The following is a 23,693-nucleotide window of genomic DNA, read 5'->3' on the forward strand; positions in this document are numbered from 1 at the left end:
CCTCATAACCCTTTCCACTCTTGATTTTATCAACTTTTATGTGTTGTATTCTCCTAAGACTGTTTTATCGTCTCGCCACCCTGTTTCAGTACATATTTACCTGCAACATTTGAATCACAGTAAGAAACATATATCACATATACTGAGACATTTTAAATGTACATTATATAAAGCAAATTATATATTTTGCAAAAAATAAAACAAGTATATTTGACAAACTAAGTAATGTTTTGGATTACTGACCTTTTGTGTTGCGTTTGTTTCAGTTTAACAAATTTATCATTTTTTCCCACAGAATAATATTTAGTGAGATAAATACATTTTAAAGTTTAAAATATCAAATTTTGATTATTTTCATAATCAAGAAATACACTTATTCAGACTAAAAAAGTTAGAAATTAAAGCAGAAAGCTCCTTTGAAATGTATATGACATCAACAGTCATCAATTAATTGTTTCCATTTCTTTAATGATTTCCTTGTGACGTCAATACCTATTGTTGTTTTGAAAAGGAACTTTTTGATGCCACAAGTTGTTAGGGAGCATCTGTGATGTCAAGCAGTGTGGTCATATGGTCATTGAAGCTTTTTTTAAAAGAGTATGCTGTATGCTCTAAAAGTGTCAGCAATTTATATCTAATGAAAAAAACATCTATACCGCAAAAAAGCTTTGTGAGCAATTTCTTTCTTTTTTATCAGCTTAGAATTTGTTATGTTCTGAGTACAAGAGTCTTTTTGATTTGGCAATTAAACACAGTTATTCGTTAATGATTGTAGCCTTGCTCTGAATTTACCCTTAAGTATTTTAGTTTGCCTCGACTGCAACAAACAACAAATAATAATACAGTTCTTTTATGGAATATCCAATCTGTGAAGGTCAATTTGTAATTTTCTGAGCATTTTTGAAAAGGTTCAGTTGAAATTAATGAAAATCTTAATTAAATTTTATTAGAGGCTTCAAATGTATGCTGTTGTATCAGCATGAATCATACAATTATTTGGTTGCATTTGCAAGTTACACAGCTGTACTCTTTTCAGTCTTTCTCTATTCTGATTAGGAATTTATATAAAGTATTTGTTGCATTTTCAAAGTAAAAAGGTCCAACTGGTAAACTTAAAACAATCAAGAAATATTAAAATGAAAATTGAAACCACTGTTATATACAAATGCACTTGTTTGCCCAGTTCAGAATGTGTAAGATTTATTAAGAAATTTAGTATAAAATTTCAAAGGGATGAAGAGCTAAATGGTACAATCACAACCTGAGAAAAGAATGTTTCACTGACTTTAAATAGATCTGCTACCTTTAAATTGTGTATGTATATAAATTTTATTAGTTTTGCAAGTGAGATCAGTTTCATAAAAACTGTCTCTGCTCAGTAGGCATTAATAGCAAGTCTTATGTCAATATATTGGTTACTATATATATTGTCATAGTGTCATGAATTTAGTTTTGGATTTCTGTCTGTTCATGCTATTTTAGGAATTTTTGTGTATTTATTTTTATTGGTAATTCATTACATTGTTATTCTGGTGATATATTGTCTTCTGATTTTTGAATGGTTTACAATTTGGGACAGTTTTGGAAGGGCCTTAAGCCTTATTGTTCAGAAACATTATGCCTGTTTTTGATCACATGACACAGAAAACACAGTGCCTTCCATTTCCTGTTTTTCTGAATATCTGTACCATTCCAATTGCTCACAACACATAGTTCAGTTGCATTCCCATGCAAAACACACTGGGTGGACAAAGGGAAGCACTGGAAAGAGGGCTGAAAACCCTGATGTCTCAGAATGTATTGTACAGAAATGCAATGAGCAGCATTTGAATTGTCAAATTGAGTTGCAAGAGAACCAAGTTAAACTAGGAAGATCAGGAAGCAAGTTGTTAACTGTCTCTTCCTGTCACATGATTGTACTCAAGGGTATAAAAGACTACAAAAAGGGAGGAAGGATGGTTTGTGCATGACCTGGACAAAGGAGAGAACTGTGCTAGATGGAAGACCCCAAATATATTCTTGATTTAAGAGCCTCACTATGTTTAAAGGGATAGTTTAAGGTTAAACTGATCATATAATCAGTTTAAAGCCTTAATCTGTTAATAATATATTAAAGCATGGCTCAGTTTAAAATGTTGATGCAAACTCTTTTCTCAGATTGCCAAGTGCCCAAGAATATCTATGTATAAAGAGAAAGGGGAAAAAAACAATGAAAAAAAAAACATGCACTGGCATTTGAAACACATGTCATGCCAGCACCCAAAGGAGGGCAATGCCAAGGAGCAGTACAATTCCCTGTCCCTCTGTAGGTGCTGTACCCCAAGGGCATCAACAGGAGAGGAAGATAGATGAATATTGTCCAGGTCGTCTTTATTCTGAGTAAATTCTTCCAGGATGCAATTTTTAAAAATAATTTGAAACCACTGAAGATGTTTCTTGTTGATAATCTGTTTAATTGTGGAACTCATTAACAGTTAAGTAAGTAGAAAATAAATCTGTTTTCAAATCTGCATGATCCAGTTGTGGTTCACAATAAGGCTTGCTGGAAAGTAAGTTAGTGCTCCATTTGTTCTGAAAAACAAATCTGCTATTCAAGAAGGCATAGACCCAAAATGGTCTAGAAAATGAGGCTCAGGAATGCTTGTCCATGCTATTTCCCACAATAAATGGAAGATTGGAATGTCTATGACATTCAAATAAAATTCACAAGCATATTCCTGTGGAATTCCAGTAATTCTTTATGCCTTTGGAATGGAGGATAAATACTGCTACAAATTTCCATTTGTAGATTTGGACACTATTGCCAAGAACGGGTGTAACTGAATGCCACTTATTTTGTGCCATTCATATACAGTTCTCATATCAAGCCATGCAGTGTATATTGATTTAAAATCGGTTTCCTGTTTCTAAAGTGTTTGTGTTCAGTAGGCAAATTCATCTAGGGCCTCATGTATAAACGGTGCATATCACAAAAATGTTGCGTACCCATTTCCACACTCATGTCGCATATTTAGAGATCAAATTGATTTCTTGTCCTATGATGATGACTGATGAGGAATTGTGCTGTATCTGTTCCTTTGCAAGTTCTGTCCACTCTTGGGTTTTTAGCCACAGGATCTTTTCAATATGAACTGGCTGATCAATCACGTATTTCTCAGTCATTACTGAGTTGCACCATACCAGCTGTATGGAATGTTCTTATCTGCTTGTCATCCTGTTATATAAGATTTCCTTACACGGTGGTTGAATGGGCAAGCATCAAAACACAATTCGCAGCAATGCTGTTTTTCCAAATGTAATCAGAGTGATCGACTGCACACACATTAATAAGTTTTGCTACATTGCTATAAAGGCACCTTTAGAGAATGGTTTTGCTTGTAAATAGAAAGCATTTCCACTCTATTAATGTGAAAATATTCTACATATGATGCAAATATGTATCTCATTGTGTTGCAGCAAGATATGTAAGTGTCTCTCCAATAATTGCAGCAGCTCACTGCTCAAACAGTGTAAGCCCCAGAATTCTGCTACCTCCTCCTGTGGTGTTGACACTCAGATGGTTGGCTGCAACGCGCATTTTCATGTCGACTTTCATATCTGACCACTTCTTATTAATTTCGGGAACTGTGTAACTTTCTGAACTTGAACTTTTGAGTGCCTCCATCAGACTGTGCCACTCCATCAGTTTCCTTTTGTTGCTTATACCACTGCTTAATCCACCAAATGGTACGTTTTTCCTTGCTGTCACTTCACTGAGCAGGACCTCAATTTTGCATTTGCTGAAATTCTTTTTTATATGTGCTTTTGCCATTGTCTTTTACCAAAACACTGACTGGAAGCTATTTATATTAATTTGAATATTCAAACAGGCAAAATTCTGTGAGGAGCTGGGGTTGAGCTTTAGGTGCATGTCCATTAAAATTCATATTGATTGGGGTTTACACTGAGAAAGTGCATAGAAATTTGCTTACGCACAGTTTCATACATCTGAATTATGTGATGCGTACACACGCTTCTAGTTTTACCCATATGCCATATTTTAGTGTGAAATCTACACAAGGTGTAGAAGCTGGACTTACTTGGTTTTTATTAAATGAAATGGTATTTAGTTGGGTATCTCCAGGGGTTGACAGTTGTGCTTTCATTTCTATTCAATTGATAGTTAACTGACAGGAGCTTGTCTACTACTCTGCACCAGCTTTGAAATTCTCTCTGACTCTTTCTCGTGACTTTGAGCTATGTAATCATAATTTTTGATTTATTTGTTTTTGTTGTTTATATTATTATGTTTTGCTCCTTTTGTGACACCATTTTGGTGAGTCATTTCTTGAGCACAGTCATGTTATTTGTATTGGTAGAGCCTGTTGTTGGTCATCATGCAGTATGTCTTTGCTGCCAGTGTTGTAATCACAGTTTCCTAGTTTTAGGATTAAAAATAAAGACAACTTTGTACACAGCAGATTTATTAGTGTTGGGTTTATGCTTCGGTTCTTGATATTTTTTACTAATATTCATTACACGTAAAGTATTGCTTTCAACTGCGGTGGTACCATTGGCTACATTTTTTTATTCTAGTTTCAATACACTTGCAGCATTCTTGTTCAAGAAATTCCTAGGAGGTTTACTGTTTCCGGTTTAATCATGGCATACAGTGTGACAGTAATTGAACAGACTAATTGAATTGTGTATCTAATAATTCAGTCTAGTTTGTGAATGTGCATTAGTGTAGAAAATTGTGTTAGTGTAGACAATTCTGTTGCTTAATCTGACAATGCTTCCATTGTAGAAAAATAAGAACATCTGTCATTTCTACTTATATTTTATACACTGATTTGGAGGAAAAAAATAATTATATGAATAAATGTAAATGTAAAAGTTAGGAGATAACAGTTCCATATCATCATTCCAACATCATCAATTTCTAAAGAATGTAAAATGCATGAAAATTAAATGTAACACTAAAAATGTCCCTTGATGATTTGCTATTTTGTTGTATAAGCTCTTTAGAGCACCCAGTTGTTTTAATGCACCATTTAAACAAATGTATATTTAAAAACACCTACCACAGAACACTGCTTTTTAAGTGAGGCACTTCATTCAAATCACTACTACTTCATTTAATGTACATGTGCTGTAATTGCACTTTAGTTATGCTTTGCTCAAAATGTTCCACATTCAGCCTATAACATCTGTTCCACTTTTACTTCTTCAAATATTTAAGGTAGGAAGTTAAAACAAAAAAAAAAATACAAGGCCCGTATAAAAAATACACTAAACACTTGTGCTGGCACTAGGCTAAGGGTTTTTATTTAATAATGTCCTCAGATGAAAACATTAAATTTGACTTCCCAGTAGTATTCAGATAGACAAGAATAAAAAACACATAGAGGAAACAGTTTTAAAAGTTCACAATGTTTAAATCATTTAAAACTATATTTAGATAATTACTTTTAGTAGTATGATGTGTTTTATCTGGATATATCTACCAAATAAAAGAAGACGCACTTCAGCTCTAAAATGTTATTACGTTTTATTATTTTTTTGTTATAAATCAGCGGGACTGGAAAATTAAGACTTTCTGGAGTGGTTTGTGTGTTTGTGAAGGCGATGATCCTCCCTGATTTTCTAAAGGAAAAAGGTATGGGTGTTGTCTGCCATAAAATGAGATCATTTCCATTTTCTGTTTTTTTTCATAATCACTCTCTGGCAATATCTTATCAAGTCATACACTTCCGCAACAATAATTTTGGCAGCCTTTATGGTAACCTGTTGGAGCTTTTTTTAAATTTTGATTTGTTAATTCACTAAACCAAGCAATGGAGCAGAAAGTGATAACTGGGTTGGATCGCACTGCAATAAAAGAGCAGCATGATGTTTCTGGCAACGCTGAACAGTCTGGTTTTATGGAGGTGAAATACTGTATGTGTCAATTGCATTTAGAAAATATACATATGCATATATACTTATTATTATTAAAGTAATGTGAGTTTCCAGATATTTATATTCAATCACTATTTCTACATCTTCCTCCACAAAACGAAGTGGGTGAACATTCCAATTTCTGCTTCCTAAAGTCAAATATCATTTCTTTAGTCTTTTTGACATTCAGAGAAAGATAGATACTAGAAATATAAACCACTTATGTCTTAAAAAAATCATAGTGTCTGTCATTTTTAACAAGATAACTGAATCACTGATGACTTCTTCGTTATAATTCATAGATGACTTTCTGTTCAACACTCAAGTCATAATGACAATCAATGTATTAGCTCTAACCGTTTTCTTTCTATTCAGCCGCAGGGTACCAAAGCCTATACTGTAGCAGAATATTTTTTGGATATTTACTTGTCATTCAATATACATTGTTATGAAATGATGCTGGGTATTTTATTTTATGCTGTAGAATCCATTTTTTCTACAGTATCTGTCATGATCGATCTAATCACCAAAAAAAAAAATTTGTTTGGTCACTAGATTACCACTTTTGTTTCTTTAATGGCAGAGGTTAAATACTAAATACTGCAGATGCACTTGAAGAAAAGGTTCCTTCCCTAAAGCTAAAACTGTAAAAATGTTCACAATCAAGACATCTGAATGAAAAGAAAACCAGATTAGCAAACCAAAGCATGCCAAAGTAGAAGCTATGTTACTAAAACTAAATAGTTAGTTTCATTCTCTTTTCCTTGTGGGCTCAAAGCTAGGATTTTCATTACATTTTTCACCACCCTAAATTATTTCTTTCCTTTTCAAGCTGTAAGTTGTTTTTTATTTTGATTTATTAATGTTTCTTTTCTTTTAAGTTTCTTTACAAAAGGAAATAATTTGTCTTTGCACTGTTAGGAAGAATAAGAGAAAGAAAGAAATATGTCATTATTTCTTTTTGTCTTAGCTTTAGGCACTTCATTCTTGCTCACCAAAACCATAGCTATGTCTTCTGTATTGTTTTGTTTTCTATACACAAACTTCTGCATCAGATCTGCAGGTCCTCCTTTGCCTGTAGGCAGAAAAATATCTGACAACAAAGTTCAACGTGCCATTTCTTCATTTACAAAATTGATCCTGTAGTATATACAGTAGCACCAATGTCTCAGTAAATATTCACCTGCCCATTTCTCGGCAGGACAGTCTGTAAATGTTTTGCCTGGTTACTTTGGGTTTCCTGATTTGGTACAAAGATGGGGCAAATTAAATGCCAATTTTAAATTGGCCTGACTGTGAATTTGAATAGGCCCTGTGATGGATAAAAGATTAATTCAACTTTGGGTTCAGACTTGACCCCAGTGTCGCAAAATAGGCTCTACATGACCCAGAAATGCATTGACTGGGTTTAAGAAAGTGATTTTATTCATTTATTTATTTTTTATTGATTTTAATTAAAAGCAAATAACAATCTGCACAATCAAATCAAACTTAACAAACAAAAATGTAACCCGCACCCAAAACTAAGAGAGGAGAGCCAAACAACAAAGCAAATCTTTAAAAGTAACAAGGAAGGGAGCATATCATTTTCTCTGATATAGAAGCTTATTCTAAAATGTTATTGATTAGATCCTGCCATATTTTAAAAACGTTTTGAACTTATTCTCTAAGTGAAAATTAGATTTTTTCCAATTTCAAATAGTATAGGACATTAGTTACCCACTGACTTAAAAGTGGTGGGGTGATTAGCAAGATAAGACTATGTGTTAGTAGTGAGGTAAAGGCAATTACGATTTTTTTGTCCTTTTCCACTTTAAGCCCATCTGGGAGTACACAGCTGTTAATTGGTTAGGAGTGATTGTGACACCAAGGGAATCTGATTTGCATTCAAAGATTTTTGTCCAAAAAGATGTTAATTTGCTGCATGCCCAAAACATGTGGCTGGCGCTTAATTGCAGCGTTCACAGGTTGAAATTTGCTCTGGAAACTTTTTGGATAATTTTAAATGAGATAAATGCACTCAATAGAAGATTTTAAGTTAAATGATTGAGTAATTCAGTGCCTTAAGCATGGGAAAGATACTATATAAATAAAATGTATTATTATTATTATTACTTTGCGCATATGGAATTAGAGTGTATTCTGTGCATGACTGCCTTTCACTTCATTTCTGGAATATTAAGTGAAAGATCCTTTCCCCATTGTACCCTGGGATCTTAGAAAGTAAGGGACTTTAAAATGTTTTTATAAATTGTAGAGATGCTATCTGAGTCTTCAAGACTGATCAGTATTTCTTCTGCAATAGAAATAGGTGGAAAATAAATTTAAAAAGTTCCAAGCTTGTGGAAAGTAGTGGAAAAATTATGTTGATGAGAAGTAAAATTTGAAGTTTAATTGGTCATAGAATGCAAAAACTTTATCTATGTACAAGTCCCTAAATGTTTTAATTCTAGACATTTTCCAAGCAGTAAATACTGTGTATGTTTGAGAGGGTGGAGAAAAGTGGTTGTCATGTAGTGGTGCAACAGATAAGAGCTTCTCTGTCTTAAAGTTCTTTCTACATTGGTTCTATATTTTGAGTGAATGACGGGCAATTGGATTATTAGTGTATTGATGATAGTTTGTGGAGCACAAAGCAGGGAATATAAAGAAGTACTGCAAGATTTTAATTCTATTGCAGACAAGGAATTTGTATGTTCATCAATTTAGGTCAATATCCAGGTCTTTATGTCCAGTATATTTACCAACAGTAATAAAATTGAAAGTTAGGTAGGGCTATGCCCCATTCTGCTTTAGATCACCCTTTGGATGCATGGATGTTTCAAATTCCAAATAAATGAGAGTTATGATTGAATCTAACTTCTTAAAAAAATATTTATTAATGTATATGGGGATGCTTTGAAATAGCAAACAAAGCTTGTGAAGGATGTTTATCTTAACAGTGTTGAGTCTCCTTGCTAATGTGAGATGGAGGGTGGACCATCTATTCACATCTTGTTTAATTTTTTCCTTGCAAATAGTAAAGTGTTGTTGAAAAATAGCTTTATATTTGCTTGTGATATTTAACCATAGATATTGAAACAGATCTGTTAACATAAATGGGGTGGTGTCCAGTCTAATATTGTGTGCTGGAGATTCACTGGAAAAAGCACACTTTTATTCAAACTGATTTTGAGTCCAGATATCTTTTGAAAATCTGTTAATGCCTTTAGGACTGCTGGTACAGAAATCTGTGGGTCAGATATACACAGCACCATATCATCTGCATATTATCTCTGATGCATTTTGAAAGCAAACAGCCAGTGGCTCAGTGGTGATTGCAAACAGCAATGGTGATAGGAGACATCCTTATCGAAATAATGTTGGTAAAACAAACTGAAGCTTTAGAACTAGTATAGAGCAATTTGATCCATGCACATATGTTTAGGCCGAACCCAAATTTGTGTAATGGGGTGAACAGGTAGTCCCATTTAACTTCTTTTTCTGCATCCAAAGATAGTAAGATCTCTGGGGTGTTAGAATTAATGGGTGAATATATTACATTAAACAAAAGTTGGAGATTAGAAGCTAAGTGCCTTTTAATAAATCATGTTTGGTGTTGTGATATTACAGAATGTAGTACTTTCTCCGTCCTTCTAGCTAGAACTCTGGAGAGTATCTTAACATCATTATTCTGAAGTGAGATTGATCTGTATGATGTACATTGTAATAAGACCTTATTTTTCTTAGGAAAGATGGAAATTAATGCTTGGCAAAAAGTTTGAGGTAGAATTTAGTTATCTTTAGCTTCTATAAACGATGCTAATAATAGTGGAGCTAACTTATTTGAAACTTTTTTATACAATTCTATGGGGTAGCCATCAGGGCCGGGTGCTTTTCCACTTTGAAGTGACTGTATAGCATCTAGTAATTCAGAGAGTGTCACAGGTTTATCCAGTTCCACAGCACTAAGGGTAGCTAACTGCTTTATCTGTAATGAGTCAAAGAACTCATTAGATTGTGCCTTATCTTCTTTAGACTGAGTCAAATATAAGGACTTATAGTACTCTCTAAATATATGGGTTATATTTTTATGGTCAATGATTTTATTTCCATATGTGTTGTTAATTGATGTTATTGCATTTGGATTTGTTGGGCTAAAATCTTATTGGCTGTCTCTTCGTGCTCACAATAATGATGTTGCGATTCAAAGATGAGCTGTTCCGTTTCTTTAGTAGTCAAGATATTAAATTCTGATTGCAAAACTTGTCTTTTCCTATAAAGTGCCTCATTTGGTGACCTTGTATGTTCTAGATCTTTTCTGATAATTTCTCTGATTAACTCAGACGCCTTCTTGGTTTACAATTTGTCTGTACAGTTCTCATCAGCTAATGGTTGGGGTTAAGACACCAACTATGAGTGTGTAGGGCATAGTGATTTAAGCTCCATGATCAGAGGGGCGTGGTCAGAAATAACAATAGTGTTGTGATTTTATTCTTTAGTGTACCTCTGAATTATACCAAATAGATTACAAATTGTACAAATTCATTATAATCTTTTTTAATATAGTTAAAAGTTGCTAGGTCATATAAAGTATGCTAGCTGCTGAAATGCTGAATGTCAATATGAAAGCAATTTTCAATGATTTTCCTCATATAGAATATTTGGCAGAGTTCCTTCTTATTAATTTCAAAACATATAAACTTTCTCTTTATCTTTTCACACTTCTATGTGGGGTCAATATGTTTGATCAACCTTTTCCATGCAGCACAGTCCTACATCTCCTTGCTAGTCGGACCCTTTTCCTTCAGATCTTCTTTTACTTTATTCATCCACCTCTGCTTTGGTCTCCCTTGCTTTCTCTTCCCCTATACTTCCATTCCAATCACACTTTTGCCCACATATTCATTGTTTCTCCTCTGCACATGCCCATACCACTTCAACCTACTTCTTGTACTTTCTTGGATATCTTTCCTACTTTTTTTGTATCTCTGATTGTCTCATTTCATATTCTTTTTTGTAACTCCACACTTCCATCTCAACATTTTAATTTCTGCCACATCTGACTTTTTCTCCTGCGCTTCCTTTATTTACTGTGTCTCAGCTCCATACATCATTGCTGGACAAGCCACTTTCTTAAAAATCTTACCTTTAACCTTCACCTTAATTCTTTGATTACACAATACTCCTGATGCCTTCTTCCAATTGTTCCATCCACACTGAATTGTATGAGTTATCTCTGCATCTAATTTTCCATTTTGGGCTAATACTAACCGTAGGTATTTAAATTTATCCACTTTTTCCAGCAGCTCTCTCTGCAACCCGATTATCGTTAAATATAATATATTCTGTCTTCCTATTTCCTCTGTCTTCATAAGCCCTTCTTCATTCTTCCAAATTCCTCTCCACTTCCTTTTTTTCTGGTACTACAGAACACAATATCATTACCAAAAAGCTTGCACCAGGGAAATTGGTCGTTTATCTCAAAACTTAACACATCCATAATCAGATCAAGGACTTAAGGAAGATCCCTGGTGCAGACCTACTCTAACTGAAATCTTGTCAGGTACCCAACACTGCTTTTAACCCAATTCCTTACTTCCTCATACAAATTCTGGGCAATCCTCACATACTTCTCTGGTACTTGTTTCTCTCTCATGCACCTCCAGACCTCTTGATGTGGTACTCTATCATAAGCCTTCTCCAAATCAATAAACACCATATGCAGTCCTTTCTGGTTTGTTTTTTTTCAATGCTCTTCTATGCACTGTCTCAATGCAAGAATTGCATCAGTTGTTCCTCTCCCTGGCATAAAACCAAACTGATCTTCCCCTACTTACTTCCTAAGCCTTCTCTGTATAACCCTTTTACCAAGTTTTCACTGTGTGAGATATCAGCTTTATCATTCTACAGTTTCCACAATCCTGAATATTGCCTTTCTCCTTATGAATGTATACAATCACACCGCTCCTCCACTCCTCAAGGAATTCTCTACTGTTCATAGTTCAAAACATATACCGTATAATGTAGATGAAAAATGTTTATTATTGGAGGTGCTCCTTGTGTTTTTTCAAGGACAGAGTAACATGCATATATTCCAAAGCTTATTTTGGGGTCCCTTTATTGCTGATGTTTATTATACTTACTTATAGACTCTAGGAACATATTTTGTATGTAACTTGTTTATTAAACACAAGAGCACAAGTACTAAATCAAGATTACATTAAATATTTTGAACATATCTGAAGAAATGGTCTGAACACATGATGTCATTTAGTATAACATTTTCATGATTTTACTCTAAGGAAATTGTTAGAGAAATAGTAGCCAGAACGTAACTAGTTATATTTGAGCAAACATTCCAACAGATTCTGTTTTAAAATGCATAAAATGCCTTCTTTTGCAGCAGGTGTTGATCTCTGTCTTAGTACTTAGTACTGTTTTAGACATGGTAAGCACACTTGTCAAAACTTTTCATTTATTAAGAATTACATTTCCATCAAATGTTTTGAGCTGCTGTTTTTTATTCCTGTGGCATGTCATTGCATTTCTTTTCCTTTTACTAATGCAAAAAGCTTGGGGATTAGATCACTCAACAGTTACCTTCTCTTATGTCAAAAAAAATACTTGGTTTCCTAAAAGAAATGAGGACCCTGGGCCACACAAATGGATGTCCTAAGTACTTTTTTCATCATTTATGCCAGTTGGCTATCAATGTCCCTGTCTCTGCTTCAGAAGTACAGTAGATTCCCCCTTGCGACTGCCTAAAGCTTATTGCTACTCAAGATAGTGGCATAAATGTGCACTTTATATCTTACTAGGTACATTTTATTTTGTGCTTGCAGTGCGTCATTAGATCTGAAAATTTTTTTTGTAGAAATTTTCAAGGTTAAAAAAAAACAAAAAAACACTTCTGTTGTACAAATGAATACCCTGGAGGGAAAAAGCAATAACATAAAACACAAAGTTCTACACTGCAAAACATAAGAACATAGCATATAATGTATCTTGAAAATGTAATTAAGACACTCACTTCATCAACGTTGATTTGCTAAGAGGTAAGTTGATCCAATAACATAATTCGGGGTCTCTATTTTAATTATATAACTTAATAGATTCTATTCTGAATCCACTTTCCCTTAATTTTCACTTCATCCACTGGTACTTGATCTATTATTTAAGTGAAAGTATTCTTCTGTATTAATGTTTGTGAATTTTGACCAATTGGATTAGGGCCTGTACAGAGCTGTCTTGGTGAGGGTAGGGCAGCTTGTTTAGTTAAGAGATGTACTTGACTGCTCTGTTCTGCACAGACCTGCACTTGCTGTATGTTATTTATTTATTTAATTTATTTATATTGTTGTGTGTTAACCTATGCCATATCCAGTACTGCAGATGTGGCTTCACTCATCTTCTTCTAAATATTATACAAGTAGTCATTTTTATTTTTGATGAATGTTCTCCAATATATAGGGTTATGACTTAATGGTCTAAGATTACCAGGAGGCATTATTTGCTTTCCCAGTTCTCATACACGACTTACATTTAAATTTATCGTTAGTATGTGTTTACTTACAGTTATATGAATAGTGTCATTTATTTATTTCAGCATTATTGAAAAAATTATATCAGCATTCAAGGCATCTGTTGCCTGAAGCACATCTGACCTTTGCATTTTTAAGTCCTTAAACAAGGAGATTCCTGTTCTTATGCCTGAGGCATTTCATCTTTTTAATTTATTTATTCATTTGTAGAAATACAAGGAAGCATTTGTTTCCTTTATTTTCTATTTATTGCTCATTTTAAATTATTTTTCTAGGGCACATATGAGGGTCTTCTGTTGTTTACTGCTTCTTTTTTCTTGATATTTTCATGGTTTGTCTTAACATCCACTATAAAAAAAAGCTGTGCTTTTTCTTTTGTAAAGAAATACTTTTAATCAATATGTGCTAAAATTACATTTCCCTAACTACCTTTCCAATGATTTTTGGACTTGAAAAACCATGCTTTGTCAATCTTGTGCACTGCTGTATAGTGTAATCTCTGACAAGTGAAAAAGAGAAGGATTTTAAACTGCTGAAGTATAAAGATGCTTATTAATCTTGTCTGAAAGAATTGCTGTATCATGCTTTTAGTTTTGCTTGCAGAAGGAATCAGCGTCACATCTCACTCAATCCATGCTGTGTCCATCAGTGACAGAGCAGATCCTTGAGCAGATCCTTTCATCCTCTTTAGTGTGATACTGTCATCATGTAATTAAAGACACAGACAGGAACCAAAAAACAGGATTTGAGAAAATAGACAAGACTATAGACTTAGTAAGGCTCAAGGTAAATGTTTTACAATAATTTATAAGCATTATCGCTTTTAAATTTAACCCATCAAATGACTGCTGTATATTTAGAGTTTCTGTGCAACACAGTTACATGGGTGAGGGTAAGGGCAAACGCCATCTGAACAGTGTCTAGGGTAATAACTTCCAGCATTGCTTTGTTTATCCCAGTAACACTGACTTCTCTTTCTTCACATAAGTAATGTGCAATGTATACAGGGGAAAACCAAAATAAACCAGTGTGGCATTGCATTTTCTCACTAGCTTAATAGACTGGTGCTCTAAGAACCAGGACCTGTGAAAACTCCTGCCTCCAATATGTAAGCCATTTTGTTTTTCTCATTGAATCAATAACAGATATCCATGTTTAATTACTATAACTAAGTAAATACATACTAAGAAAGACAATTTTAAATTCCCAGCTAAATACAGTTACAATAATTGCACAGAAGCAAGTTAGAACTAAAAAAGAATAATGCTGGAAAGTTAGAAATAGTGACAGTTCTGATTGCTTAAGGGCCATCGGTCATTTAATCACTTTAAATTTAAGAATACAGATGGTCATAAGAAATTCAATGAAAATAATTTCATTATGCTTCTGGACAAAGAGAGAATAAAATAATATAAAATAAATGTCTATGTTCATACTTAACAGATAGATAGAAAACTGAATTTTTTTTTAATATTTTACATTTTTTACAATATCTATTATGTAAGTATTTAAAGTAATTATTTTTATTTATATTTTATATCATTTATGCATTGTTGATAATTATGTTTCTGCATATAGTTTTGTATATGAAACATACATCAGTTCAAGATAAAAGAAAAGAAACAGATGGAACTATGATACCACTGACTTGCAGTCAGACATACTGTGATCAACACTATTCTACAATCACTACAGGCTGGTAAACAAATTGCCATTTAAAAGTATTAAATATGTGCTATAAATAAATAAATAAATGTATTATATAATAAAATAAATTAAATGTGTTTTTCTGAAGTTTTTTTCATGTTTAAATAAAACTTAAAATTAAGTTGGATTTTTTATGTTCTGTCAAAACCAAGTTGTTAATCAAAACCTGAAATAAAGAAAAAAATCAAGAGATCCTAGCACCCTAAAGTATTTATTCGCTAACCATTCTTTCCGCAGATTTTTTTTTATGCAGAAACTTCGGCAAAGTTTGAAGCACTCTGTCATTTAAAGTACTATCCTGATCATGAGATCATGCAGTGTCACCTCCAGAGACTATGTGGTAGTGACAGCACATTGTTAGTGTCAACAAATTACCGTTATCCTGGGGGGAAAAAAAACATAAAATGGCAGTTACCACAACTCAAAATAAAGTGCAAAGTAAAAAAACAAGCATGAAAATGAAACCAGAAACACCTTGGGTTGTCTGAAGTGATATACAGTATATATGTTTTTGTTTCTGTTTCCCTCTGTCTAGTTTCTTTCATTGCTTGTCATCTACAACAACAGATAATTTTACACTTTTCTGACCACACTTTAAATCTCCTTGAAACTACCAGAAACTTCTAAGAAGACCACCAACCCTACCAAATGCCTGCCACCATTACAGACTGCAGTGAACATATGCCCTTTACTTTGTGAAACAAAGCATATAGGCTAGAGGTTGTTCCATCAATTTTGTGCTATAGACTCTAGATTAATATTGTAACTTTCCCTGCATATTCTTCAAATGCTGTATAGAAAGCTCTAGAACCAGACATACAGCAATGACATATTCATCTGAAATTCTGCAAAGCTAACACACCATTTCTATTGTGCTGAAGCTTTTTGTTTAGGTGTTTTTTTTGCTCTCACCAATGGCTCTCTAGCTGATGGAGCTGCTTTCTCACCACTGTTCCCACAAATCTATTCCCCCAAGGACCTGTGATATTAGTTTCACTGTGTAAAGTATAGAATACATCAACATATTAAATTTGGTTCCTTATGTGTGTGCAGATATATCTGTGAATTACCCGTACTTCTTATTTTTGACAGAAGGTGTGGCTGAAGGGTAAAAATGAAAAGATTTTCATAATAATTATAACAGAAAATCTTTAAATCTGTTATACTGATGTCAAAGGGATACATTTTTTGTATCTGAGGATTAGGGTCAGTTGAAATCAATGTAGAACAGACATCCTGATCTATCATCTTAGCCGGCCAAAACTGAGATAATGAGAGCAGTGTACAAGTTAAGACAAACAAAAGAAACAGCAGAAAAAAATTAATGAGCTTTACAGTCAAAATGTTCTAACATGGAGACTGCTTTATTAGCCACTATGTTCCAGTCAGATAACATGTCGCAGTATGGGCTAAACTCGTTGTTCACCAAACATGGCTCTCAAGAGAGGCAGAAATGATAAAATAATTTAAATTCATCTTGCTAAGATTATTATAATTGAAACCTTTTATGGTATTTTGTTTTGGTCTTACATTTCTTGCCAACAGTACAATGAAAGGTCCGGGGGATATGTGCAGTCCTGAATATTTTCTCCCCCTGCATGCTAGGCGGCAGCATCCCTAGGCTGGGATTCCCAAACAGACACCCTCAGAGCATGCTGAGACCAGTAGTATTGTGGGGAGGCCATGTTGGGTTAACACTTGGGGGCTTATGGAGGCCACCAGAGGGAGCTGCCAGGATTCACAATTCCCTACTTTCAGGGACTTCCATTCAACCCAAATGCCTCACACTGGAAGTACTCCCGGGTCATAGCTACAAGAAGCAACGCAAAAAATCTTACCCAGGAGAGTCAGAGCCAGATAAAAGAGGATGAAGCCTGCCTGGATGAGTGGAAGGTGAAGAAAATAAATATTGGGTGATCTGCAAAGCCTTTGTAAGATATTTGGTGCAAATAAACATTTTTATTACTTCTGGACTTGTGTCGTGGTGGTTGTGTCTGGGGTTTGGGGTGCCGCAACTTAACCTAATTTTCACAATATGTATAGTGGCTTGTAGGAAATGCCACAGAACCCTAAACCCGAGACATTAGTACCTGCTTCAAATTATAATTTATTTCAACAGGTTTTCAGAAGTTATCCCAAATGCACTTCTGTCTCTTTTTCTTCTGTTTTCTTCTCCTCCTCTACTCCTCCCAGGTGAACTTTGTCTTCCACACCCAGCTCCAACTCGCCTGGGTGAAGCAGAGTGGCTCCCTTTATTTCAGACCTGAGAGGACTTCCATTGCCAGGGCGTTACTCATAGGAAGCACATCAGGGTCAAGTGGAAGCCCCAAAAGTAGGGATCACACATTCCTGCAGCACCCACTAGTGGCGCCAACAGAACCCAGCAGGGCTGCTCTGCAGGACCGTAGCCCAGTAATTTTGCCACCTAATGTGTGAGGGGAGCCAATTGTCCAAATAGGTCATCTCCTCCTGTCCCTCCATTACAAGACCTTTGTTGCATCCCTGCTGGGATATCAGTGTACCCACTTCCAAGATGGCATCAGTCAATCTCCTGGCAGGGAAAATCCTGCCATTCTTCTTGGCTATTCAGTACAGTCACCTTCTGACCAGGTAAGGGGTAGTGCACCATATCAGTTGGGATGACATTTTCTACCTGCTGTCCATCACCATATACTGTATATTTAAAGGTGTACTATATATACATATCTATATCTATATATATATATATATATATATATATATATATATATATATATATATATAAAATCCAACATCTCTCTGTCTATATGTCTGTCCGCTTTTCACAAGAGAACTACTTAACGGATTTAGATCTTTTTTTTTCTATAATTTGCTTGAACATTCCGGTTGATTTTGTGACTTCTTTCATTGCACTATGTATCACAGTTCGCTTGCGGTACTGATTTATTTGCGTAAATCCGAGAGACACGTAGCGGGCTGAGGGGAGGGTGGCGGGGCTTGCCTCACTCATGTGCTGGCCTCGGGGCATTCCTTACTTCTGCTTAGCTAGCGAACGAGAGAACTACTTAACAGATTTAGATTGGTTTTTTTTCTAGAATTTGCTTGAACATTCTGGTTCATTGCCGAACTGAATTACCCTCCCGTATCGGCGATCTGTCCCTGGCCGACGTTCGCTCTGCGCAGAGAGCTGTGAGCAAACTTATTGTCATTGTGATGAGTGTTCTATGGCCGACGGTTGCTCTACTGTACGAGTGGGCTGCGAAGGCACTGCTAAAGCAGGACATATAGCGAGCCTGGGCTACATACACGTCACATATATATATGTTCCGCACTTTTTTTAACTCTATTTCTTAAGAATTTCAAAAACAAATTACATCACTTTTCTACGTAGTCACCTTCATTTGCAATGCAATTTTCCCAGCGTTGTACCAACTTTTTAATACCCAATTACTACTCCTCCTGCCTTCACCGTTTCCAACAAAAATATAAAAGTGCAGAAACTTTTTGAATGTCCCTTGTGGGTGTGTGAGTCTGTATATCACAATGTGAAACTACATAGCTCAAAAATGAATCACTCAATACAAATAATATAGATATTAGTACAGAAACACGCTAGAAGTCTATTGATTCCGAGCAATATTGTTTCAGTGGACTTTTCTCTACTGAGATAATGACCTTGCATTTTTCTCATATTTTCCTTCAGCTGCAGCACAACGGGGAAAATAATATTATTGAAAAGGATGCAATGTGATTCTTCCATTTCAACCCACATAATAATTTATTTTTCTACAATATTTTATTGCTAAATTCACAGTGTTATTTGAGAATGTCATGTGCTTAACAAATCTATTCAACACTTTTTTTATCAAGAAGTGGGAGTACTAATTTCAAAAAACAAACAATAGTCTATTTTAACTGTAATTAGCACTGTTTCAAGACAGTTTACTAGAACATAGATACTCGTAGTTTGTATAATGTGAGTAAATGAAGGTTAGGATGAACGTTATTGGTTACAGAGTGAGTCATATCTAGCTTGGGTTTCCTTAGTTATTAAACCATATTTCATTAAAATTTGCTTTTCTACTTATGAAGGGCTGGGACATTTTATTGGTATCACTGACAACATAGTTCAGATTAATTACATAGCTGTGCTTTACACATCACACTGTATTTAGGCTCAACACTTCACAGAACATAACATTTTCCCTACCTTTCATTTACTTAGTCTGCATTTGTCAAGCACCATTACAAAAAGAACTGCAGTTTTTAGAGGTTCTGTTAAGTTTTAGTTTAAATGCATTGTACAAGACAATTGTATTTCTATCCATGAAACAAAATCCTGTCAGTCACGAAATTCTCAGGATGGTAGAAGAGAACAGAAATTGGCATAACTGGCTCTAATGTTATTATCCAGACATTGAGATTTGGAGTTTATTGGACACTTGCATACAGAGCAAACCTGAAGAAAAATAAATGCTAAAAAATGAACAGAATATTAGATTTTAACACAGAGACTAAAGAAGAAGAAGAAAATAAAATCCAGCAGGTCAAATTAAAAATGAAAAAACTTGTACAGTAAACTTTATTCATTATTTCAAAATTTATATACCATTTTACTGGAATCCAGGTGTCTGTTGAATTTTCAGAGCAAAAATAGGCTGTGGCGGATAGCTGGGGGTCCTGCCCAGCCGGGACGTGTAGAAGGACCGGGAGAGGAACAATACCTCTCCTGGACCACAAGAGGGCAGCCGCCCTGGTCTGCATCAGGGCCATGGGATTACAGCTTAGAAGCTCAACCCTGTTGGGGCCTGTGACCACTGCCAGGGGGGTGCCCAAAGGATTATGGAGCCCTGGACTGCAGCACTTCCACCACAACCAGAAGTGCTGCCAGAAGATCATTACGAAGCACCTGGAGCACATCTGGGGTGTTATAAAAGGGGCTGCCTCACTCCATGAGGAGAGCCGGAGTAGGGAGGAAGACACAGAGCTTGTGAGAGGAGGAGTGAGGGTGACAGAGAAAAAGAAAGAGAAAGGAAAGAACTGTGTGCTGATTTGTGCAGTGTTTGGAGCTGTGTACAGGAGGCAGCAATAAACATGTGTGTTTTGGGACATCTGGTGTCTGTCTGTCTGTGTTTGGGGCTGAATCTCCACAAGGCACAATCATGAAATCTCTTATGAATGCTTTGAACATTCAAAAAAAAGTCATCACTGTATAAAAAAATTGATAAACAAATTATAAAGTGCAGTTATTGAATGCTGCTGTCAGAACTGTCACGATAAAATGTTGATCTTAAAGGTTTACTGCTGTCAGGTCTAAATATCAGCTCATGTTCTTTCTCTTGAAGAGGATGTGTATTACATATGTGATGTGATCCACAAATGCAATGTCATCAACAAAATGTCCAAGAATATTTAAAATGTGATGGCACATACAGAGGAACCTTTATCTTCATGCTGTGTAAGTTTAACACAAAATAATGGCAGAGTTGCAAAAGTATATTAGTGTAATTTAATATTCTAAATGAATAAAATGTTGTATCTCTTTTTAGGATAGTGGATTATGGCATGAAAAATAAATACACCTAGATCAATAGATATAAAAAGCAATTTACTAAGTCTAATAGCAAATTTACAATGGAATAGGCGTTGAATATGGCAGTGGGGAGGATGAAGTATAGCTGACTTTTCAAATAAGTTTCACAGAAAGACATAATGGTCATTATTAACACAAATGGCTTGTGTATAATACTTCATAAATACTTTTTTTTTAACCATTCCTTGGATCTTTATTAATATGTATTCTTCCACCAAAATAATCATTTGTGAAATTAAACACACTAAAATCTAATTAATTTAATATACTATTAAAAGTGTGCATTATTTTTGCAAAAAAGAATGCTATAAAAATAAGCCCAAGGAAAGGTGGTAGAGGACAGCGAAGAGACTCTAACTTTGTGTCCATTGCCGGTTAGGTTTAAAGGCTGGTCTCTTCCAGAGTTTTAACTAATGTAGATTTGGGAAGTGAATCTGGGGCAGATATTCAACTAATAGGAGGAAGTGGCTGGTGAGATGGTCAGGGCTTGTGCAGGGTACTTTAAAATTATATAGCGAGTAAATCACCCTTCTGAAAGGTAGAGACTTGAACTCATATAGACATACTCTGAAGGACCAAAGAGTTTGCTTTCTATTCCTTTCGTGTGTCGTGTTTTATTTTCCCTTGTCTTTTGCATAGTTATGTATTTGCTTGGGTATATATTGGCATCCTTACTTTATCCCATCAGAAGATTCACATATCCTCAGTGGCCAATTCTTTTTACACTCTAGAAGAGTGTAAACAATTCGAGACCATTCAGTTTGTCAAGCTTGCGAGCTTAGCTAATAGCTGATTTTTCTAAAAATCTCTTCCAGATTTTGTTTTTAAAAGTTGTCAAGGTTTCCACTTCAGCGACATGACTTAATAGTCGTGTTTCAAATTCTGACAACCCTTTAGCCTTTAGGTTAAGTAGTGCTTCCAGGCTTCAGTCCTAAATGCACTTCCTGTTTAGTTGGAAGGAACTACTCTGGTCATCTCTCTCCTAGAAGGTTTCTTTTGCCGATGTGCTTACATCGCTTGTGTATTAGCGGTAGGAGGTAAAGTTAAAGGGATACTGTTTTGCTGATGTGCCCACCTCACTTGTGAATTAGCAGCTAAGAGAGGGTCTCTTTCTTCAGAGGTTTCGTTTAGCCGACATGCTAGCCTCACTTGTGTTAGCGCCTAGGTGAGTGTCTGTTTCCTTGGAGGTGGAGCCCTTACACCGACTAAATCTCTCACTTCCGGGCCAGACAGACACACACATTTCCACGCATAGACGTTTATATATAAGAAAATCCAACGTCTGTCTGTCTGTATGTCTGTCCGCTTTTCATGAGAGAACTACTTAAGATAGGGTTTTTTTTCTGTAATTTTCTTCAACATTCCGGTTGATTTTGTGACATCTCTCATCGCTCCAAGTATCATACTTTGGTTCCAGCAGCGATTTATTAACACAAACTCAAGACGCAGGCTGCAGGCGAGGGGAGGGGTAAGCGTGACGTCAGGAGTGGGAAGCCCTGCTCACTTACGTGCCAGGCTCTGTTTGAGTCCCTGTATGTCTCACCATGTGTTCGACCGTACCCTGCCTCAGCTTAGCTAGCGATACCTGTTTGTTTGGCGGACATTATCATCTAGAGATTGTTAAGGAGTACTGTTTCACGTTTTTGAAAGAGAGATCAATACAAATTACATTTTTTTTTGTATTGATTTTTAGTTTGTCCTGTTTCACTACTACATGGGCGGAGCCCCAGTGAACAGCTAGTGTGACATAACTTAAACTGTCACAGTGCATAATGAATGCCCTTTCGTCCTGGGTTCCATTCAGATGATCTTCTCTGCACAGCATATAGAAATGCTGTGTTTTTGTAACATAGTGACTGGAATTGCCATTAGAGTGAGCAGTAGGCATTAAAAATGCTTAAATGTGACAGGTAAAATGCTTCCAAAGAATATATATATTTCGATTTTTTGTTACTTTCTATAGATACTGAAATCCTTTATGAGAAAAAGTACACCAACACTTAGTTCATTGGGACAGTTACAGCCACACAGACAGATAGATAGATAGATAGATAGATAGATAGATAGATAGATAGATAGATAGATAGATAGATAGATAGATAGATAGATAGATAGATAGATAGATAGATAGATAGATAGATAACTTTATTTTCCCCAATGAGTTGATTTTGACTTTGAACTGGTGTTTATACAATACAGTTCCATGTTATATGAACAGTTATTCACTTTTCCTTTAAAGTAGTAATAAAGTAACAAAAGATTTTTAAGTAATAATAAGTAATGCAGCATATAAAGTAGCCTGGACATGATTATTTCTGAATAAAATTGTTGCCTGGTAAGCAAGAACAGTCTGGCCATGTTCACAGGTAAAAAAATTCAAGAAAGCATACAGTGGACTTGAAATATATTAATAATTTATTGATTACATTAGACACCCTAAGTATGTAAATATATGTGGTCTGCACATTTTATAATTGCTGATAGCCATCACTGACATTTGACATGCATCTTAGAAATTATAGGTTCCGATTCCACCTGAATTAGCATACATTTGAAAGTTTATAGGCTATAATGTTGAAACAAATCACATTGTATGTGCTGGTGGGATTCCTTCACTGTCAATCAAACACAGGTTTATGCCATATTTGATAAAATGGATTTTAAATATTTAACTGACATAAAAAAACAACAAATATGGGGAATGGTGATGAACCGGGACTTCTATATTAAGGTGTTCTCAAAAAGTAATGTACTTATACTTCCTACGCAGATGAAAACAAGACCTATAAGTTCTATAATGCCATCAAAAGAATTTACAGTCCTTTCTTAATATAACTTAGCTCCAGTCCGGACCACAGATGGTGCAACACTCCTCAAACACAAGCAATAGATCGTGGATCGTTGGGCAGAGCACTTGCACCAGATTAATCCAATGGGTTCATTCCATCCTTGAGAAAATCCCTACACTCCCC

This window comes from Erpetoichthys calabaricus, chromosome 6 (assembly GCF_900747795.2).
Source record: "Erpetoichthys calabaricus chromosome 6, fErpCal1.3, whole genome shotgun sequence".
Classification (NCBI taxonomy): Eukaryota; Metazoa; Chordata; class Cladistia; order Polypteriformes; family Polypteridae; genus Erpetoichthys; species Erpetoichthys calabaricus.